Source organism: Scomber scombrus, chromosome 11 (genome assembly GCF_963691925.1).
Source record: "Scomber scombrus chromosome 11, fScoSco1.1, whole genome shotgun sequence".
Lineage (NCBI taxonomy): Eukaryota > Metazoa > Chordata > Actinopteri > Scombriformes > Scombridae > Scomber > Scomber scombrus.
The window spans coordinates 30,976,403-30,983,175 of NC_084980.1; positions in this window are offsets into that span (position 1 = coordinate 30,976,403).

Below are 6,773 nucleotides of genomic sequence, written 5' to 3' on the forward strand. Positions count from 1 at the left end.
AATCACATTTCTACGTACAGGTATGAGAGAGCTAGGTGACTCTGAAATTTTGTGATTTAAAAAAAAAATCCCATTTTCAATGGTGAAATTTCCCGGTATTTTGGGAATAACTCATTGAATTTATGAGTTAACTGTTATTAAGTATGTGATGTGTCAAACAGGTCAGTTTCCAAAGAGGGTCCCTTATATTTCACAGATACTAAATGATGACCTTAATGCAATAGTTGATACCAAATGATGTTCATGTTTGATACCAAACCTCTGAAGTTTAACAGTGTGTGACTCCCTCTAGTGGATGTTGTGGAGTATTCTGTTGTTTTTGCTCCAAAGGTTTTTGTACAGAGTTTTGGTGTTTCCTGTCACTGTGGGCTGCAGAGCACAGTAGTACACAGCAGAGTCAGACACTGCAGCAGAGGAGATCTGCAGATCCATTTGTTTTTCTTCCACTTTAATCTCCAGTCCAGATTTTGGAGTTGCTACATCCCCAGAAGCTGTGTGTGAGATGAGGAACTCTGGTGGTTTTCCTGGATATTGTCGATACCAGAAGAAATAATCATTGGCTAAAAGATTGGGGTATTTATAGGACACAGTAACATTGCTGCCCTCCAAACTGTGCTCTTCATTCTTGACTGCAGTGAGATCTTCACAGCTGACACCTGCATGAGAATATTTAAATCCAGCAGTTAGTGAACAAATGGACATTTTCTTGGGCTTCTTGTTCTGTGCTTCAGTAACTATGTAGCTGCTTTAATTACATGATCACATATGAATGTTGTTGCCATTTAATTTAAGTCCAAGAGATGAAATGAAAATGTGACTCACCAGTGAATATACAGAGGAGCAGAGCTGCCACTAAAAGCAACATGTTGAAAGATAAACAGCTCAGTAATCCTCACAGTCAACTTTCTGAAGTCTGCTTACTTTCTGATGGGGACAGCTGGGCTTCTCCCATCTGTAAAGGAAGCCCCTCCTCCCTTAATGACATCACTGTGACATCACTGATCCTTGCAGGGGGGGGGTTATATACCAGTTATATCACCATCACAGGACTTTTCTTCTTCTCTTATGTCTTCATTGTCAACATGAAAACTTTGTCTGGAGCAGCTTTTACATGACTGATCTGTTGTCATGTGAAACTAGAGAAGCATCAAAAATCTGTCAGCTCGTGTTTGAGTTTTGGTGTTTTCTGTCACTGTGGGTCAGGGTCGGACTGGGAACTAAATTCAGCTCTGGCAATGCTCATCTAGACCATTTGATGATAAAACTTGCACAACTGCTAATTCACTTGTGTCTCGTCTTTTTGATCACACAGGTTTCCTGTAGGGGGACTTTAATTCCCTGACCTGCTTGACCCTTTAAGAAGGAGTGCACTTCCCCTTTAAAATGTCTCTGTGGGTATTTTTCCTGCTGTAATGTTGAACAGTTCCAAAGAAGTGGATGTTTATTGGTCATTTAACTCCAAACGAGGGGAGATTAATGCCACCTGGGTCAAAGTGACACTAAGTCCAAAGACCCTCCCTGACTGTCCACAGATAGCAGCTGACAGGGTAGAAAAGCCTCTGGAAGACAACACACTGGTTGCTCTGTTTTTTACTTTCTCCAGGAAAAATGGAGGAGGGTCAGTGTTTTGGGGACTGTGAAGGTTTTCCCACTAATTATCTGCAGATGATGAACTTAATGAATTAGTTTTTCAATCTTTTTTTTAGCTGGTCTGAATAAATGTTCCTGTTCTGACAAATCAGCTCCTGCCTGCTGGTCCATCCTCCCCACTCACACTACCAACCATCCTCAAGTACAACAAGGTCCAAGGAACTCTGTTACAACCCTGAAAGAATCTCAGGATGAGGGAAGCAACACAACACTGGTGTAGTCAGGTAAGAACCGCCATTTATTGTTTAGTGTCACGATAAAAGATAAATGTTGCTTCCTAATCGTACAGATCCCCAATAACTGACTGATGCTAAAACCAGATAAACTAAACCAAACCTGTCTGGCTGCACTATTCTTACCTGGAAAAACAAAATCACAACACAAGCAGCCATCACTTAGGCCTGATGTTCAGAGTAGACAGACGGGCTACTACATGTGGTGTATGGACTAACAAATGTAGAAAGTAGGAAAACGATTTAAAAGCTGCTGTCCAGTCCCAGAACTGCTAACTGAGTAATGAATAGGAATGATGGTGAATAAGTTTGGAACCACCAGGACTCTTCCTATAGCTGGCTGTTCAGGAAACTGAGTAACCAGGCAAGAAGGGTCTTAGTCAGGGAGGAGACCAAAACCCAACAGTCAGTCTAACAGCACTTCAGAAGTCCTCTACAGAGAGAACCTGCTGGAAGGACAACCATCTCAGCAGCTCTCCTTCAGTCAGATCTTTATGATAGAGCAGATACAGAGAAGCTACTCTGGAATAAAAGACATGACAGCCTGCAGAGAGTTTGTAAAATAAGATTTAAAGAACTCTGAGAGCACGAGGAGCAAGATTCTCTAATCTGATGAAACAGAAATTTAACTTTTTCTGAAGTCTGGTGGCTTGTGGGAAAAATCTGTTGCACATTCTGGTTGTTCTTGATGTGATGGATCGGTATCTCCTGCTGGACGGGAGGAGATTGAACAGTCCATGAGAGAGGTGGGAGGAGTCCTTCACTATGCAGAGAGCTTTTCTCCTGCATCTGTCTATGTAAATGTCCTCAATAGCAGGGAGTGAGACTCTGATGACCCTCTCAGCCATCCTCACAACATGCTGCAGAGTCTTTCTGTTGGCTGCACTACAACTTCCATACCAGGAAGTGATGCTGCTCATCAGGACACTCTCAACAGTGCCCTGATAGAAGATGGTGAGGATGGAGGGGGGGGTTCACCTTCCTCAGGAAGTGCATCCTCTGCTTTGCTTTATTGACCAGGTGTGTGGTGTTCAGGGACCAGGACAGATCCTCAGTGATGTGAACACCAAGGAATTGTGTGCCGCTGACCCTCTCCACAGCAGAGCTGCTGATGTACAGCAGGGATTAATCAGCCTTTGACCTGAAGTCCACAATTATCTCTTTAGTCTCATCGACATTAAGAGACAGATTGTTCTTTATACACCAACCCACCAGTTGTTACACACTGATGCTGCAGTCACCATCATGATCCAGGTTTCACATTGTTGGACAAAGATGAGTCTTTTCTTCTTTCTTCTTTTGCAGGTCTGAGTCAAACATGTGAAGATTCAAACCTCTGAAGTTTAACAGTGTGTGACTCCCTCTAGTGGATGTTGTGGAGTATTCTGTTGACTTTGCTCCAAAGGTTTTTGTACAGAGTTTTGGTGTTTCCTGTCACTGTGGGCCGCAGAGCACAGTAGTACACAGCAGAGTCTGTCACTGCAGCAGAGGAGATCTGCAGATCGACTCCATTCCTCTTCTCATTTAGTTTAGTAGTCAGTCGAGGATTTGGAGGTTTTGCTTCAACCACAGTAGGAGATGTTGTATCAGTGATCAGGAGAAGGAACTGAGGAGCTGATCCAGGATCTTGTCGATACCACTGGAGATTATCAGCTTTAACTGAATAGTTACAGGACAGAGTAACAGTATGTCCCTCTGATGAAAACACTTCAGCACTGATGGCTGTAATATCATCTTCCAAGGTGTTACCTAGTGAAGGAAACATGTTGTATTAAAGTTCTGTTCCAGAGTGAAATATCCATCATTTGTAAAATATCACACAATGACAAAAACATACGTACCTACAAGAGTTGAAAAGAGTAAAATGACAGCGAGTGTTTCCATGTTTCCAGAAGTGAAATGCTGTAACTGAATGTTCAGTGTGAATAAGTGTTGAGTGGTTTTGTGAGTTGTGTTTGGTCTGATGTTCACAGCTGGAATCAAACAGCTCTCTGCCATGCAGCCACCTCTGCAGTCAGTAGGAGGAGACTCATATGTCACATTACATTCATTTCTAAAAGTCTTCATCAAGTTCAAGTTTATTGTCATTTTCACTGAGCCTTTGCATACACAACAGAATGAAATTCTGATTCTCAATCAGTGACCACAGTGCAGATAAAAACATCAATAGAATAATAAACATCCTAATAACAATAATAAATAGGAATAAAATCAATAAAAAAAAGAAAATCACTGGTGAAAATAGTCCATTCTCACAAAGTGCAGGTAGTGCGTTCAGTCTCTTGACTTGACAGGTGACGAGCTGTCAAGGATTAGAGTGTGTGTGGTCGTGTATATGGGGAGAGGGGACAGTCCATTAATAAGCCTTACGGCCTGGGGAAAGAAGCTGTTCAGCTTCCTGCTGGTTTTGTTGCTGATGCTTTTGTATCTTCTCCCTGATGGCAAAAGGGAGAAGATGTGGTGGGAGGGGTGGGTGGGTCCATTATGATGGAGGTGGCTCTGCTGATGCAGCGTTGCCAGTATAGCTCCATCAGGCAGGGGAGGGGGGCACGGATGATTTTGCTGGCTGTGTTGACCAGTCTGTTGAGCTGCTTCTTGTCCTTTGCGCTACAGCACCCGAACCAGGAGGTGAAGCCGTAGGTCAGGACTCTCTCCACGGTTCCCCTGTAGAAGGTGGTGTGTGGTGGGGAGGCCTGTTTTCCTGAGTCTGCGGAGGGAGTGGAGCCACTGCTGAGCTTTTTTGAGGACTTCCGTGGTGTTGGTGGTTGAAGTGAGGTCGTCAGCATTGTGAACCCCCAAGTACTTCACACTGCTGGCCTTCTCCACAGCAGTCCCGTCGATGAGCAGTGGTGCATGATCCTGTTTTCCAGCCCTCCTGAAGTCTATCACAACCTCCCTGGTCTTGTTCACATTAAGGGAGAGGTTATGAGATCTGCACCATGAATTCTGCTGTTTCACCTCTTCCCTGTATGCAGACTCATTGTTGTTCTTTATGAGGCCCACCACCGTTGTGTCATCTGCAAACTTCAGGATGTAGTTGCTGCAGAATCTGGCAGTGCAGTCATGGGTGAGCAGGCTGAAGAGCAGAGGGCTCAGGACGCAGCCCTGCAGAGAGCCTGTGCTCACTGTGATGGTTCTTGAGGTGCGGCTGCTCACCCTGACCGTCTGCTGCTGGGTCAAAAAGTTGTGGACCCAGTTGCAGATGCTGTTGTCCACCTTTAGCAGCTGCAGCTTTTCCACCAGCTGCTGTGGGATGATGGTGTTGAAGGCACTGCTGAAGTCTATGAACAGGAGCCTGGCGTAGGTGTTCTTCTGCTCAAAGTGAGACAGCGTGAGGTGGAGCATGGTGGAAATGGCATCTTCTGTTGATCTGTTTGTTCTGTAAGCGAATTGTAGTGGGTCCAGGTCAGCAGGGAGGCAGTTTTTGATGTGCTGCATGACAAGGCGTTCAAAACATTTCATCACTATAGGGGTGAGGGCTACAGGGCGGAAATCAGAGAGGCCGGCGGGATTTGTTTTTTTTCACAGCTGTGTTTAATGAGGGAAAAGAATCTAGATACCAATCTTTGATACCAAACCTCTGAAGTTTAACAGTGTGTGACTCCCTCTAGTGGATGTTGTGGAATATTCTGTTGTCTTTGCTCCAAAGGTTTTTGTACAGAGTTTTGGTGTTTCCTGTCACTGTGGGCTGCAGAGCACAGTAGTACACAGCAGAGTCAGACAGCTGCAGCTTCTGGATCTTCAGAGGAACTGATGGTTTGTTGACTGTAGCATCAATCCTCTGTTCCTCTGCAGGATTAGATTCTGTTCCAGACTTGAAACGTCGCAGTAACAACTTTGGGTAATCATTTACTTCTTGTTTGTACCAGAACAAAGTGGGACTTCCACTAGTCTGAAATGTACAATTAAGTGTAAATGTCTGTCCTTCAGTCGCAATGACATCTCCTGGTGGCTGGATCACGCTGTCTTGTCCTTTACACTCTGGGGAAGAACAGAACAGGAGGAAGAGATGAATCAATAAAGATGATTGATTAAAGGAGAACAATCAGCAGGTTTAAAGAGTTACCTAGCCAGAGAGTCAGAATCAGGATGTTTCTCAGCCAGTGTTTCATGTCTGCAGTGAGAGGGGAGGAGAGAGAGGAAGAACATTGATACTCTGATGGATCTGGGCCTTCACATCATTGGCCCTTCCTCTTTATCATCTGTTGAGGAACTCTCAACATTTACATCACATTTACATGTCAGCTGTTTAGCTGCCGCTCTTATCCAGAGCAGCTCATCATGAGGAGATTGAACCTGTCAACTTTTTTAAACAGGAAGGTCTCTTTAATCAGTGAACCACCCTGGTATTCCACCATCATCATCATCCTCTCAATAAGCTTCATTTATTTGTTGGAGATATAAAAGAGATGTTTATATCAAAGTGTTAAGTGTCCTATCATATAACGTCTCCTGGAGCTAACATGAGGTCTGTCACCACATCTGATCAACAATGACAGAAACACAAACTGTGGAGAAAAAGGACGTTCTTGACAAGTTCTTCTGTGTAGAGAAAATTATGATCAAGCTCACTATGAGCTGGATTAGACGTGTTTATGAAAATGTAAAAAGAAAGACACAGTAGTAAGTTTCATTTGATCAGTGAATCATGTTGTCAGTGTCCACCTGATGGCGCTGTTGTTGAATAAAAGGAGGAGTTGAAGTGTGTAAATGTTGAGTGAGGAGCTGTCAGGTTTTTGTACAGAGACTGTGGGTTTGCTGTCACTGTGGGCCTCACAGCACAGTAGTACAGAGCAGAGTCTGTCACTGCAGCAGAGGAGATCTGCAGTTTGATGCCACGCTTTTCTCCAGACAGTTTAGCAGATAACCTTTTGTTAAGTGAGTCTGCAG